Consider the following 16,829-nt stretch of genomic DNA (forward strand, 5'->3'; position numbering starts at 1 on the left):
TCTGAATCCCGGACATGGGTTGCAGAGACAACTTCTAGAGGGATTACACTCCGCATGGGCTCCTCATACTCCAGATAACTTGCAATATAGGGCTGGCCACCACCGGTTTTCCGAGCCGACTTGGCCTCCTTGGCCATTTTGGACTTGACACGTCGCTTTATGTCATAGTACCGTTTGCGGCACGTGTCCTCCGTCCGCTTGACCACCCCCTCACTATTGACAGCAGCAACTACTTTCGCCCACAACACCGTCTTCCTCCGTGTTGGCACCTTGGCGGACTCAGGGCCAAATAACTGCCTCTGATACTTCATCAGCTCACGCACCAATGCCACATTTTCTGCAAAACTAAACTTAACATTCCGCCCAGTCTTAGTAGTGGTGCATGGCTGCGGAGCACTCTGACTGTCACTATCACTTGAGGCTACTGCAGCAACCTCACCCACCTCCTCCACCTCACTAACCTCACTAACACTCACCTCCTCCACCTGACCGACCTCCTTCCCCTCACTCACACCCTCCACCTCTGAGTCACACATAATTGTGTGTCTAAACAGTTAACACAGGGGGAAAAAAGACAAACAACACACTCCTCCACTACTACACAACTCACACACACACACACACACACACACACAAACACTGACAAGGGACTATAAAGAAAAATAACTTGGACTAAAAATGAGACAAAACCACAAAATACAAGACAACAAGAATGACAAGACGACTTTCAAACACAATACCACACTGAGAAATCGCTACCAACACTCCTCTTCAAACCACAAATTCACCTACCTCCACAGCACAACCTCCCTCCTCCTCACCACTAACTAAACCCACGAGGTGCGGACGGTTTGGGGCGTATTTATATGGTTGCGCACAGACACTCCTACCATGTGAAACACAACCAATCATGAACGGGAATGAAAATCGAAAGTGAAAGTGAAAATGCGGCCGCAGGGGAAAAAAACCCCTGCCGGGTTTAACTTAGGAAAAAAAACAGCAAATACAACAAAAACACGTACGCAAACGACAATGACGGCCGTAAATGTGGTAAAAAAAAACGACTGGCATCGACATCTGAAAACACAAAAACCATAAAGTCGACTGCTTCGTAACTTTGCGTATATGGTTTCAAAAAGTTTCATGAAAATGCACCCGATACAAAACGAGTTTAAACACTACACAAACCGACTCAAACACGAATATTAGTAAATATTGCCCACAGAGTCTTTCTTTTTCTCTTCCCTTACACCCATATGCACTACTGACTCTGGAAGCACCACCAACTATATAAAAAAAATTTGATACCCATTTTTTTTTTCTAAATACATATCTATCATTGGTTCTCAAGGGCCATATAGAACAGATCCCTTTTGCAACTATTTTGGGTTTTGTGTGGTAACAAACAAACAAACAAACAAACCGTTTTTCGAGTGTACCTATAATACAGTATGTATTAAGTGGCTGATACCAGTGGAATTGGTAAGTATGGTGCCATTCAAGTACATATATAGTATAAAAATCAGGAAAGTAATAACACAAATGGAGAATATCCTGTCCACACATTAGTATTTCCCAGTAGGAAAGTGGACAGAGAAGGGGTAACCCCCAGGGTACTTCTTTTTAAATATCACATAAGAAGTATTCATTTCTGGGAAATAGGTCAGTGAGATGAGGGCAGCTAGGAATGCCCTTGCCTAGATAAGCTTGGTAAATGTTTGTTGGACCATGTACAGACCCTTAATATGAGATGAGATGGATTAAATGAATACTTCGCATGACCTAGAAGCTTTTTTTGTAGTACTAGAAAAAATTTTGTTAGGAAAAGATCACAGGTAAACACTAATTCGGCAAATGGGAGTAACGAGAGAAGTGCAACATTACCCTTTGACAAAACCTGCTGAAGTTACGATTGGTCCTCTATGATGCTAAACCCTTTTCTTTTCTCCTGGCAGCAGTGGAACCTGACTAACTTACTCGACAAAGATTTAATGTTGTGTAAATTGAAATGTGAAATACATATATTGTACTCCCGCTCAGGAAGTACAAGGTATGTTAGATACTCCTCATAGACTAATGTTGCATTCCACTGTTCTAGATTCATGTCCATCACAGGTAGAGGAAATTATCTCGCAGATACCAGGTTTCCTATGAACTTAGGATGGACAGGACACAGGATTGATGGCTGAGGTAGTCCCAATAGTGACACAGCAAGCACAAAATTTAAGGGGGGTAGACCAATTAGTTAAGGATCAATTCCCCGTAGTGCCCAATCCAGATGTAATTTTAATAAAATCCTCTCCACCTCTACAAACTTTACTGTCACCAACACCTGTTCTGAGAATAGTGGTGAAGGAAAATTTTGTACGGACACTGATAAGAATGATTGTATGGAATATCTGAATCAGACTTTTACTACGAGACCAGACATAAGTGACAGTTGGTGTACGCAGACCTGATTTTTTTCTAGACTGATGGTAGTTACCCCAGACAGACAGACAGACAAACTTATGCACAGGATATGCTGTTGTGACCAGGGCATGCGAGTTGGCAGAAATTACGTCAGCCAATATATATACCGACTCTAGAGATGTTTTTGGAGTGATGCTCATGGTACTCTACATTGCAACACACCAATTAAATTAAGATGCAAATTTGTGTTCCCTACAGGAAAAGTAGGTCTGGAAGGCGAAGGGGTATGGTCAGAAGTCCTCAGGACTCTGGAGAGATGGACAAGGTAAGCCAGTAGCCCCCAGGACGTATCACCCAGGCCTAGCTGAGGCGGCACATGGTCTGACTCACCTAGGGTAAGGAAGATATGTGCAAATTGGTAAGAGCTTACTGGAGTGCACCAGGGTTCTCTTCTCAGGCGAGCAGGAAAGCAATGACCTGTCTTATTTGCATGAGGAAGAACATTTGGTAAGGTAATACCAACAGAGCCATCCCATACTCCTCCTGCAGATGGACCTTTTCAGGTAATACAAATCGACTTCGTACAGTTAACACCCTGTAGGAATTTGAACTATGTATTGATGTGCACTGATGTTTTCTCAAACTGGGTAGAAGCATTCACTGCTGCTACAAATACTGCTGTGTTTACCGCAAATAAAATTGTACATCATGCATAGAGTCACACAGCGTGCGTGTTGCAGCGTGGTGGGTGTATATACAGTAAAAGGTGCAATCACTGAGAAATGCCATAAAAATGCACACCAACACATATTTATACAACACATAAATTACACATAGACAAAACATGTCCAGCACCAGACTTGTATTATATTGCATTTATATAATAGAGTGTAAAATCAGATATATATGTATTATTGGGATGGAACAAGTTAATTATATCATGTTTAGTGTCAAAATAGTCAGGAGAATGTGTGGATTAATTTGATAGCTATGGGTAAATTGTAGCACATTGCAACGATTAGTTATGATAAAATTTATGAATATAAAGTCACATTCTATGAGAACAAAGGACTTCTTGAGAAAACATGTGGACAGAAGCCCAGTGGTTAACCCCTGTATCTGCATCTTGAAACTGGACATTGCTTACAAATGAACTGACCAATAACACACAATGAATGAGAAACCTCCCTCTCCTGGGCCAATGGAAGGAGACTGGAATCAACAAACTGTTAACTCCCACTGTTTGATATATGCAGTTTCTAAGGTATAGTTAGGGAGCTGCTTGCTGAGGGGAAGACATGGAGGAAGGTCATATGGGATATGGTGACGTATACTGTCTGTATCTGTTTCTTTTGTAACTGTAATTCTGTACCACTTACCTAGGCTTATACATGTTATACTAAATGATATACTGTACATATGTATGCATATCTTTTAACATCAAATACATATATATATCTCTGAGTGTTGGACCTCAGTATACCATTGGTGTGAGTACTTGTTTTCTCTTAAGGGACATAGTGCTGCGACGTTCAGCGCACTATTATCGTATATGGTAATAAGATGCACCTTGCATCCGCAGTATATATTAACACTGGTATTTAAATGGTTATTTGAAATATATGGAAATTCACAGAATCTTAAAGTGTTTTCTTCTTTGTTCTTACTTATAGATTCAAATGAGGTGCAATGCTGACACAGCAGTAATCTTTTTTAGTGACGGAAATGTGAGGAAACGCAAGTTTAGCAGCCACCCACAAGTGAACAGAGATGCCCAACAAAGTAATTGCAACTACGTACTCGTGCAACTGCAACACAGATGCGAGGAACATCAGATCCATGAGTGCCTACATGGCTGCGCAGAATAGCGGCGGGAGAACAGAAATTTTTATTCAAATTTCTCTAACGTCCTAGTGGATATTGTGATAACATTAGTACCATGGGGTATAGATCGGGTCCATTGGAACCTGGCACTGTGTGCTGCCTCCTCCCCTCTATGCCCCTCCACCAGACTCAGTTTAGAAAAATGTGCCCAAAGAGCCAGGTGATTCCTCTGGAGCTCCAGGGAGTTTTCTTCAAAACTTTTATTTAGTTTGTTATTTTCAGGCAGCACTGGTTGGCAACCAGTCTGAATGCATCATGGGACTTAGAATGGGGGACTGAACCAACCTCCTATAGGGTTAATGGTTCGTATCCCCGCTGACAGGACACTAAGCTCCTGAGACTCTGTTTCACATACCCCCAGGGTGTAAGCACATGCCAGCAGCATGCCGCCACCCCTAACAGATGCTGAAGTAGACGCGGTGCTGTGAGTGATGACACCAGGGTCCCGGTTAGAAGGTCCCCTGGGGCAAGTGGCGATAATAGGGTGCAGCGGTCACCTGGCTGCGAGCTGCAGTGCCAGCTGCGGACCCCAGACTGGCGCTGAGGTAAAGGGGTTATTAAACTCCTTTTTTTGCAAAAAACACCATGTTTACAACCATTTTAAACTGTGAGGAACCGCGCTCCATTGAGGGGCGGGTCTTCCCAGAGAGTGGGACCAGAGGCTGAAAGGCACCATTTACTGATGCTGCTCCTCCACAGACCCCACTGAATCACCAATTGTAGTGGTACCAGGGGGTTTTATTGAGAGGAGGGAGCATATAAGCGGTGGTGACACTGCTGCCTTGCTAAATTTATATATATATATATATATATATATATATAGATAGATATATATATATATATAGACCAAACAGAAAACCCAGCACTCTCCTAAGCAGCTTCATTCACCTTAATGCTTTAATATACATCTAAATAAACAATGGGGTTTTGGTTTATGAATTGTACAATGCATGTAAGCTTGCGGCCCACTCCACAGGACCCCATTTCACCGCAAGTCCTACTCTGGAGTGGGCCGCAAGCTTACATGCATTGTACAATTCATGAACCAAAACCCCATTGTTTATTTAGATGTATATTAAAGCATTAAGGTGAATGAAGCTGCTTAGGAGAGTGCTGGGTTTTCTGTTTGGTATATTTGAGTTCGGTGGTCACAGCCCACCGCACCCCAACCCCTGGGAATGGTGAGTGCAGTGGTTCCTCGTGTTTGTTTGTATAACAGGGTTAATTTTTATTTGGCCCATTTGTGACCATATCTCTCTCTCATGCACCGCTAAGCTCATTTACCTTTAACCTGGATCAGCTGCGATTTAGGTGTGTTGGTGACTGTCTCACTTTGAAAGCCAGTAGTCTGTTGGCAGGTGAGCTGTAAACCAGGTAAGCACACTTGTGTAGTTGTGGTATTTGTGTTGGTGACTGTCTTACCTTTTAAAAGCCATAAGTGTGGCAGGTAAGCTTTAAATCAGATAAGCACATTTTCCTCTATGAGACAGCAGTTGCCATGTTTCTATAAAATCTATGTGAAAGTTTGTGATAGAGTAGGACTTGCGGTGAAATGGGGTCCCGTGGAGTGGGCCGCAAGTTTACATGCATTGTACAATTCATAAACCAAAACCCCATTGTTTATTTAGATGTATATTAAAGCATTAAGGTGAATGAAGCTGCTTAGGAGAGTGCTGGGTTTTCTGTTTGGTATATTTGAGTTCGGTGGTCACAGCCCACCACACCCCAACCCCTGGGAATGGTGAGTGCAGTGGTTCCTCATGTTTGTTTGTTTAAATATATATATATATATATATATATATATACCCAGCGGAGCACTGCTCTGACTGAGGTATCGTGTGCTGGTCCCAATCCTCTCTGTGTCACTCCATACGGGCTGTCTGCGGTTGTTGTGCTGTTTCACTCTCTGTGTTGTCACTGCACTGTGTTTATTCACCTAACTCTGTTTTTCTGCAATATGTCTGGGAAAAAGACTGTGTCTCCCTCATGTAACACTAAGTTTACACCTTCTCCAGGGTGGTCTCTCCTATTTACCCAGTATTCTCTGCCTTCACAATGTAGTAGTATGCAGGAACCTGAGTGGTTAGAATCATTCAAAGGCATGATTACTAATATTAATACAGAGTTAGCTACAGCCAGACAGGAAAGACAGACTATTAAACAATCTGTAGATGCCCCCTTTGTTGGTCTCTCATAAACACATGCTCCCACAGTTGCTCCAGTCTGACTCTGATTCTGAATTACCAGTGCTGGATGAGGGAGAGGTAGACGTGGAAGATGACAATTTTCTGTCTCCGGGTGTTGAGGCCCTGATTTATTCTATTAGGGAAGTAAGTACTCAACATACCGGATAAGGAGACAGAACCAGAAGAGGAATTGTTTTTTTAATGTGAAACCAAAATCCACCTTTCCTATATCAAAGGAATTAAACACCCTTTCTAAAGAGGCATGGGTCAATCCTGACAAGAAATTCCAAACTCCTAAACGGTTGCTAAATTCCTTTCCTTTCCCTCCTGAGGATAGGAAAGTATGGGAAAATCCCCCGTCCATGGATAATTCAGTGTCCAGGCTTTCACGTAAAATTGTACTGCCTGTACCTAGAGCTATCTCTCTCAAAGACCCACCCAGCTGACCGCAAAATTGAGACTACACTCAAATCAGTTTATACTGTGGTGGGCGTAGCTCAAAGGCCCACTATAGCTTGTGGCTGGATTTCTAGGGCCATGGTAAAATGGTCTGAGAATAAAATAAGGGGGTTGACTCCCTACCTCAGGATGAGATCATGACACTACTGCATCATGTCCAGGATGCTGCAAATTTTATGGGTTAGGCCATTAAAGAATTATGTCTCATCACAGCTATTGTGGTCTCAGCTCGCAGGGCTCTATGGCTGCGACAATGGTCAGAGGATGCTGATTGCAAGAAAGGTGTGGAGAATCTTCCTTTTACAGGGGATGCCTTGTTTGAGGAAGAACTGAACAAGTGGATTTCTCAGGTGATGGCAGGTAAGTCTACCTATCTGCCATCTGCTGCACCTCCAGCTAGATGGGCCCTTTCTGCAGTCTTTTCATGTGGCCAGATTCAGAGGCAGAGCCATAGGTGCCTCAAATGCTGCTAGAGGAAATCGCGGTAAGTTCCGTAAACCAGCGGCTGCTGGATATCTGGACCATGCCTCTGGATTCTCATCTACTAAGCCCACCGCGTGACGGTTGGCCCCAGCAGCAGGGCGACTTTTAGGTAGGTGCTCGCCTTCACAACTTCGCCCATGTGTGGTCACAGTCCTTTTCGGGATCCTTGGGTGACGGACCTCATATCCCAAGGATACCGATTGGAATTTCAAGCACTACCTCCTCTCAGATTCTTCAAGTCAAACTTACCAGCTACACCCATAGCAAGGGTTACCTTGCAAGACGCCATTCAAAAACTGCTACAAACGGGGGTTGTGGTCCCAGTGCCTCCTCCGTTACACCACAGGGGTTTTTACTCCAGTCTATTTGTTGTACCAAAACTGGGCAGTTCGGTATGGCCCATCTTGAGCCTAAAATCTCTGAACCCATATCTACGTGTGTTCAAGCTCAAGATGGAGTCCCTGAGGGTGGTGGTCTCCAGTCTGGAGGATGGGGAATTCCTAGTATCCCTGGATATTAAGGATTCTTATCTGCACATCCCAATATGGACTCCTCATCACGCTTACCTCGGATTCGCTATACTGGACCACCACTTCCAGTTTCAGGCCTTAACCTTTGGTCTCTCCACAGCTCCAAGGGTGTTCACAAAGGTCATGGCGGAGATGATGCTGCAATTGCACAGAATGGGAGTCAACACAGCTCCTACTTGGATGATCTCCTGGTAAAGGTGGTGTCCAGGGAGCGTCTGCTACACAACATTGACTTGGCTACTTGCCTTCTTACAGAACATGGGTGGATCCTGAATTTCCAAAAATCTCACCTGGAACCGTCACAGAAATTCAATTCCTGGGAATGATACTGGACACAGTGTCTCAGAAGGTATTCCTTCTAATGGACAAGGCCCTGAATATCCAGGCTATGGTCCGCTCGGTGCTCAGACCCCGTAAGATCTCAATTCATCTTTGCATCCGCCTGCTGGGCAAGATGGTAGCCTCCTACGAGGCAATCCAATATGGCAGATTTCATGCCCGTCCATTCTAGCTGGATCTGCTGGACATGTGGTTAGGGTCTCACCTGCACATGCACCACAGTATAGTTCTGTCGCCAGCAGCATGGATCTCCCTGTTATGGTGACTATAAGTCTCTCGCCTTGTGGAGGGTCGGAGTTTCAGTACCCAAACCTGGATTCTACTGACAACGGATGCCAGCCTCCGAGGTTGGGAGGATGTGACCCAGGGGGCTCAGTTGCAGGGGAAGTGGTCGAGTCAGAAATCTGCACTCTCGATAAATGTTCTGCAACTCAGGGCAATTTACAATGCTCTTCTGCAAGCCTCCTCTCTTCTCCAAAATCAAGCCATCCAGGTACAATCGGACAATGCCACGGCAGTGGCATTCATAAACCTGCACGGAGGAACAAAAAGCACGGCCGCAATGCAAGAGGTGTCGCGGATACTCCTCTGGGTGGAAACCAATGCAAGGGCCATCTCAGCCATAATCATTCCAGGTGTGGACAATTAGGAAGCAGACTTCCTCAGCAGGCACGACCTCCATCCAGGGGAATGGGGCCTTCACCCTCATGTGTTTCAACAACTGGTTCACCGGTGGGGCTGTCCGCAGATAGACCTGATGGCTTCTCATCTCAACAAGAAGCTTCACCGTTACTGTTCCAGAATGAGGGATCCACAGGCTGCAGCAGTGGACGCTCTGACGGCGCTGTGGTTTTACCAGTTTGTATACCTGTTTCCTCCAATCCCTCTCATTCCCAGAGTTCTCAAAAGACTCAAAAGGGAAATTGCCCTGGATTGGCCTCAACGGGCCTGGCATGCAAACCCCCTGACCATGTCTCTGGGGGAAACCTGGCCTCTGCCACTTTTCAAAGACCTTCTTCAACATGGACCTTTCGTCTATCCAGACTTACTGCGGCTACGTTTGATGGCTTGGAAGTTGAGAGGGAGATTCTAGCAAGAAAAATCTCCCATCCAAGGTTATTTCCACTATGGTCCAGGCCCGTAAGGTAGTCATGTCAAAACATTACCACTGTATCTGGAAGAAATATATTTCTTGGTGTGAGGGTAGAAAATATTCTCTGGCGGACTTTCAACTTGACCATTTTCTGATCCTCCTGCAAGGAGGTGTGGCTATGGGCCTAAGGTTAGGCTCCATCAAGGTTCAGATTTTGGCTCTTTCCATTTTCTTCCAGAAACAACTGGCAGTACTTCCGGAAGTAAAGACATTCCTGAAGGGTGTTCTTCGCATTCAACCACCCTTTTTCCCTCCCACGACTCCATGGGATCTCAATGTGGTATTGACCTTTCTCCAGTCGGACTGGTTTGAACCCTTGCACAGGGTGGACTTGAAATATCTTACTTGGAAGACTGTCATGTTGCTGGCTTTAGCCTCTGCTAAACATGTGTCAGAATTGGGGGCCTTATCCTGTAATAGCCCACATTTGATATTTCACGAGGATAGGGCGTAGCTCAGGACTCACCCGCAGTTTTTGCCGAAAGTGGGTTTAGTGGTTTTGATACTGTCGGATACGTCGGTTGCTCCAAAGTCCTTGGACGTTGTGAGGGCTTTGCAGATTTACGTCAAGAAAACAGCTTGTCACAGAAAGTCTGACTCGCTGTTTGTCCTTTATGACACTACCAAAATTGGATGTCCTGCTTCTAAGCAGTCCATTGCTTGTTGGCTCACATTGACCATTCAACAAGCCTATTCTTCGGCAGCGTTGCCACTGCAAGTTCTTTCCAGGCCCACTCCACAAAGTCGGTGGGTTCTTCCTGGACGGCTGCCCAGGGCATCTCGGCCTTACAGTTGTGCCGTGCAGCTTCTTGGTCTGGTTCGAACACGCTTGTAAATTTCTATAGGTTCGACACCTTGGCCAGAGATGACCTTCAGTTTGGTCGGGCGGTTTTGCAGGGGTCTTAGCACTCTCCCATCCATTCTGGGAGCTTTGGGACTTCCCCATGGTACTAATGTTATCCCAGTATCCACTAGGATACCTACTGGTAATTCCTTTTCTCGTAGTCCGTAGTGGATACTGGGCGCCCACCTCAGTGCTTTGAGTTCCTGCTTACCTGGTTGTAAGTGTTCTTGGTTGGTTCTACTGTTGCTGTCCCTGTTCCATGTTTGGTTAGCATTGCTATTTTTTGTTATTGTTAGCATTCCTATCCTCTGTTCTGGTTAGCGCCGCTATCCTTTATTACTGTTGTGTGTTGGTTCGTTACCTCACCTCTTTCATAGTATTTCCTTCTCTCATGGTATGCCCATCTCCTCGGGCACAGTTTTCCTACACTGAGTCTGGTGGAGGGGCATAGAGGGGCGGAGCCAGCACACACTAATGATTTCTTAAAGTGCAAGGCTCCAATGGACCCGATCTATACCTGATGGTACTAATGTCATTCCAGTATCCACTATGGACTACGAGAAAAGGAATTACCGGTAGGTATTAAGTTCTTATTTTTACTTAGGCAAATGAAGCTGAACACGTTATATTCTGACTTGTCACTGATGATCTGTAGAAAACGGTAGTTACATGAGCTGGTTCATGCAAATATGCAAATATGTTGGGACTGTCCAGTTGTGAATTTGTTGTGGATGTTTGAACCTTCTTGTTTTACTTTATTGCACCAGGTTTAAGATGGGTCCATCATTGACTTTACTGCGGGGTATGAAATCAAGCAGTAGCTGTATACATAGGCATAATATTTCAGCACATTTGTATTGACATAATATTGGCAATAGCAAGAAACTACAAACACTTAGAATACCACCACTGACAGTCACTTCATTCATCACAAACTAGGAGCTAATTACACCATAAAGATTCACTATGTACAGTATTATATTAAGCATGGAGCCTTTAGGTGGCATTAATCATTTGTGACTTATGCCATAGCGAGTGACTCACCACGTGTGTTTTATATAGTTTCTTCTCTCACAACTAGCATACTCCAAGGTGTGGCGGTAATGAGGCAGGGTCGGCTCCAGGCATGTTCCAATAGAGTGGCTGAACAGGGCACCACACTTAATGGGCGCCGCTAGCTCTCGCCGCCATATTGGAGCCTGCGACCAGATCCCTACAGCAGCAGCGTCCGTCCCACAGCCCGCCTCCTAGCAGTGGCTGTGTGATGACGAGGTGGAGTGCTGGTGGCGGGCCAAAGCTAAACTATGTGCGCACTATGCGGCGCCAGCGTCTGATGTCAGACGTCGGTGCCGCACAGCGCGCATATAGCTTAGCTTTGGCCTGCCCACGGCACTCCACAGCACAGCCATTGCTAGGACTCAAGACAGAGGCTCGGAGGCGGGTCTCACGTACAGTGCCCCCGCCTCCTCCTCTGTTCTGTCTGTGGCTGTGCTGTGTGCTCTGTGGCCATGCAGGTTCCTCCTCTCCTCTACTCCCTCCTACACGGTCCATCACATACTCCGCCTCCCATCCTAAGTTTGATCCTGCAGCAGGGACTATCTGTCTCCCTCCATCTGACCCAGCCCCTGTCCCATCCTGCAGCTCCTCCTCCCCTCGTGGCCCATGCTGCCAGTGCCAGGTGCAGCTAAAGCTTAAAATGTGCAGGGAAAATGTCACTGACTGCAGCACGCACCCTGTCATAGTTCTTCTATCTGCTCCTCCTCCCACCAACCCTCTCGCACACAAGGTGGGACCTGTGCTCTCTGCTCTGCATGGCAGGAGCAGGATGTGCACGAACTGTATTGAGCTGCAGACTGCAGCCAGAGAATACCTGTTCCATATTCAGCAACAACTGGTGAGTTGTGATGAAGGGGGTGGCCTTGGTGTTGTAGTGTATGAGGGGTGTGTGTGTTGTAGTGTATAAAGGGGGGTGTTGTAGTGTATGAAGGGAGGGGGGTGTTGTAATACATCAGGTGGGTCTGTAGAGCAAGCAGCATTAGTTGATTTGTAGCAGTTCGAAAAGTACAAACTTAAATGTATTGGTTGGTGTAGCACAGCATTAGTAGTAGCTGTATGAAGCAATTATGTAACAACTTCCATTACAGGGATTTAATAAAGCACTTACCTGCATGAGTTAAGGTTAGTAGACACAGTCACTTAAATTTCCAGAGGCATTCTTGCAATTCATGGATAAAGCGTAATGCTTTTTATTCAAGGTGCACCAACCTTAAGGAAGGTTGGTGCACTTATGGTGAGGCCACACCACCTCTTTGAAGCGTGCACACCTGCGGCGTACACAAATTCTTTATTTTTAAATCGATTGTGGGATGGGGGTGCATTTTTAACTATTCACACTGGGAGCCAAATTCCTCAGAAAAGGCCCTGTTTGGTCCAGAATCAGTTACAGTAGCCCCCTCCTCTCAACTAGATCCCAGAATCTCAACTGTCAACATCTTCATCCTCAATATCCTCAGTAATGATCGGATGTAGTCCTGCATCCAATTTGTTATGGCTGGGTTACTCCTTCCCTACCCAGGATTTCTCAGAAGAATTCTTCAGCACTAGGTCTGCTACTGCTGCTGTTAGGGATGGATCTTCATCCCAGAAAGGGTCCAAGAAGACTACTACAGTATCTTACAAAAAAACAATTGACTGTAAAACAATCTGTTGCAAGGGGGAGAGAGTATGACAGTTCTCACTCTGTCATCGCGGCTATGCTGGTATCAGATCTGCATCCACTATCCGCCATTAATGTAGTGGGTTTTACACAGTTAACTGAGGCCCTGTGTCCCCGGTACCAAATTCCTTCACGGTTCCATTTTATATGAAAAGCCATTCCTAAGCTGTACCAGGACGTTAAAAAAACCACAATAATTATCGGCCTACAAAATACCATTGTACCCACTGTCCACTTAACCACAGATATGTGGACAAGTGGTAGTGGGCAAACTAAAGATTACATGACTGTGACAAGTGACAACACAATAGGTGGGTGAATCACCTTTAGCAGCAGTATCTAACTAACAACACCAGCTATTTCAGTGGCAGGCTACACTGTATGACTGGCTTCACTAAGAGGCATACCACTGACAACCTCTTAGAAAAACTAAGGGTTGTCATAGCAAAATGACTGACTTCACTTGAACTCTTGTCAGGATTTGTGATTTCCGATAATGCCACAAATATTGTGAGAGCATTACAGCATTTTCGGCGCTCAGCCACAGCATGCAGGAGATTGCAGCATCTGCAAGAACAGTTCGGTTTGCCCTGCCACCAACTTAAGCAAAAGATGATATCTAGGTGGAATTCCACCATTTAAATGTTTCAGCGGATGGAGGAACAGCAAAATGCCATCCACAGCTATACAACAAGTTATGACATTGGGAGAAGAGGGGGAGTGTACCTTAGTCCAGCGCAGTGGAGAACACTTTCTGTGCTGTGCAAGGTGCCCTTTGAAGTAGCCACCTATGAAGTGGGTTCAGACACTGTTAGCTTGAGTGAGGTGATTCCCCTAATTAGGCTTTTGGAAAATAAGCTCAAGAAATTGAATGAGGAGATGAAACAAAGTTATTCCAATCAGTATGTCAGTTTAGATCAAGTCCTTCATTCACTTCACCGGGATCAAAGGGTTGCCAATATCTCGAATATCACTACATTTTGGTGACTGTGCTTGATCCTAGATTTAATTCATACGTCATGTTTTTCATTCCAACTGTCCCAGATGTTAACAGATTAAAAGAGCTCCTGGTGAGCAAGTTGACAACAAATTAAACAACAACGTCTTCTCATTCCGTTTCTCTGGCAGCTGCTAGGAAAACTAGGCTTTCCCAAAATACCCAGTGGTGATGCAGAGGAGTCAACATAACATTTGGTTGTGTCTAAAAGAATTGCCTAAATTGGTGACACCTCTACCGTAACTCCATCTGATATGGTCACCATCCAAAGAATGGTGGAGGATTATTTTCATGACAACATACAAATAGGCATGTCACAGAGTCCCTTTGTCTACTAAAAATGACAATTTGGAGGCCCTTGTAAAAACTGGATTTGCATTACTCTAGCTCCCCACCCTCCAGTGTGTACTCAGAAAGAGTTTTCAGCACAGATGGGAACCTTAGCAGCAGTTGGCATAGAATGCTACTTCCTCAAAATGTGAAATAAACTACAAATTCCATGAGGAAGACCTTTACTGGCAATTACATCAATGTACAGAAACTTCTGTAATGGTGGATTCCAGTGTGTATGAAGCACTTCAGCCACAAAAGTGGCAGTCACTGTCGCTGAAGTGCTTGGTTTGTTAAACTGTGCATGTCTTTTTTAATATTTAACATAAGTGTGGGTGGGAGATCCCAAGGACCATTCCATCTTGCGCCGCTTTTAATTTCTGCCACTGTGTGTGGCAGTGTTTCATAGATGTGCTATAAATTGTTGTATGTTTGTGACGCTGCTCTGTCGCTTAGTAACCGGCCTGCTCGCTGCAGCCTTTGGCCTAAACTGGATGAAAAGAATGTTGTGAGCTGCAGAGTCGGCCCTAGCCAATTTGATGTCCTAGGCAAGATTTTGCCTGATGCCCCCTAGCACCGCCGCTAGCTCCGTATCTGACCCAGCACCCCTCAGACAGTGGGGCCCTCCAGGGGTATAACCTATGCCCCTGTAGAAGAGTCAGCCCTGCATAATGTCACACAGTAATGCACCTTGCACATATGCCCCACACTAGTAATGCCCATAGTACACAAAATTGCCACACAGGCATGCGCTTTACACATATGCCCCATATTAGTAATGCTAGTAGCTTTTTATTTTTATTTTTTTAAATAAAACTTACTTTTACTTGCTGGCTTGCTGGCAGTCAGCGTGTGCACTTCTGCAGCTCCCTGAATCCCTGACTGCACTTTGTGAGGTGGGGGTGGCAGGCTAGGTGATGCCATGACTGTAGGGAGATAGTGTCTCTGCAAAGGCCCATGGGAAGAGGAGCTGTGGCTGCTGGTCATGTGCAGCAGCCCTTCTCCTGCAGCCATTTTTGATGCCCCCTGCTGCCCCCACAGACTGTTCCTGGCCAATCAGATACTGTGCACTTGCTGGTTGGACACAGATGGCAGCAATGTCCAGATACTGCCATACTTGCTGGTTCCACAAAAAGACTAGTAAAAAACATGTAGCAACGGTCCACTTTCTTCACTGTTCAGTGTGTTTGCTGTTGTCTGTTACCCCCGGCAACTGAATGCCCTTTATTTTATACTGTCGGAGGGATATGTTCTGCCCTCCAGTTTGATGTGTTCAAAAGCCACACTGCACTGACACTTCATATAGAAATAGCGCAACGCAACTAACTGACCATGTGCTGTGAGGCAGGGGAATTCTACTGCATGGACTGACTAAATATGTGTGGAGAGAAAACTGCCCATGTTATGTCCCTGCAGACACACACAGGATGACAGGGCCCCCCTTCCCCATGTGCACACTTTAAACACAAGCAATATAAGTGATGTCAGTATTATCTGGGACTGTCTGCAAAACACACATGTAGTTTTATTTGGAGCCATCCAGTCATACTTGCCTACCTGACCCTCTCCATGAGGGAGAAAATGCTCTGTTCCTGGACTTTCCTGGTAACGTATGATTTCCATCACCTGTGGTCAGCTAGTTAATTGATAAGAAAGGTGTTTCACCACAGGTGATGGCAATCATACATTACCAGGAAAGTCCAGGAACAGAGCATTTTCCCCCTCATGGAGAGGGTCAGGTAGGCAAGTATGTATCCAGTAATAATCTTGCATAGTCAGTGAATATGTCATAGTGAGGTCCAGGAATTACAGTCTCCGGGTATATGCATTTTCTGTCTCTCACAAGTCACTCAGGCTGAGAGTTAAGGGACCATCTGCAATCTTACTTGCCAAGTCTAATCAACAGTGTATACAAGTGTGAGCAATAGTGCAGACTGTCCCCTATTCCCTCCCAGAATGGGAAACAGCAGACATGCTTGAATGCCCTTAAACCAGAGGTTTTCAAACGCGGTCCTCAAAGCACCCCAATGGTCCAGGTTTTAGGTATATTCATGGTATATTTATATATGGTATATATATGGTATATGGTATGGTATATGCAGTGGCGTCATGAGGGGGGTGCGGGGGGTGCGGCCCGCACCCGGGTGTAACCCTTCAATAGGGTGACACCAAATAGAGCCCTGCACTCCCAGCCGCACCCTAATCCCATCAAAAGAACTGACATAGACATGTCAGCAGCGACGTCCACACCTCCTCTTCCCCGGCACTAAGCGCTGCAGGCTCAATAGGAGCTCACCCCGCGCTCCGCTGCTTTCTGCGCCTGTCAACAGCTGACAGGCAGCGGCAAGCTAGATGACAGCACAGGACGGGGCACTGACTGTCAGCACGATCCCCCTGGCCGGATCTTCAGACTCTTCACTCCGAGTCCCCTCCCCTCAGAGGCGCGGCTCCCATCAGCGCTATGTGGGGCAAGGCGGAGGGCAGCTATTTACAAGC

This window comes from Pseudophryne corroboree, chromosome 1 (assembly GCF_028390025.1).
Source record: "Pseudophryne corroboree isolate aPseCor3 chromosome 1, aPseCor3.hap2, whole genome shotgun sequence".
NCBI classification, from domain to species: domain Eukaryota; kingdom Metazoa; phylum Chordata; class Amphibia; order Anura; family Myobatrachidae; genus Pseudophryne; species Pseudophryne corroboree.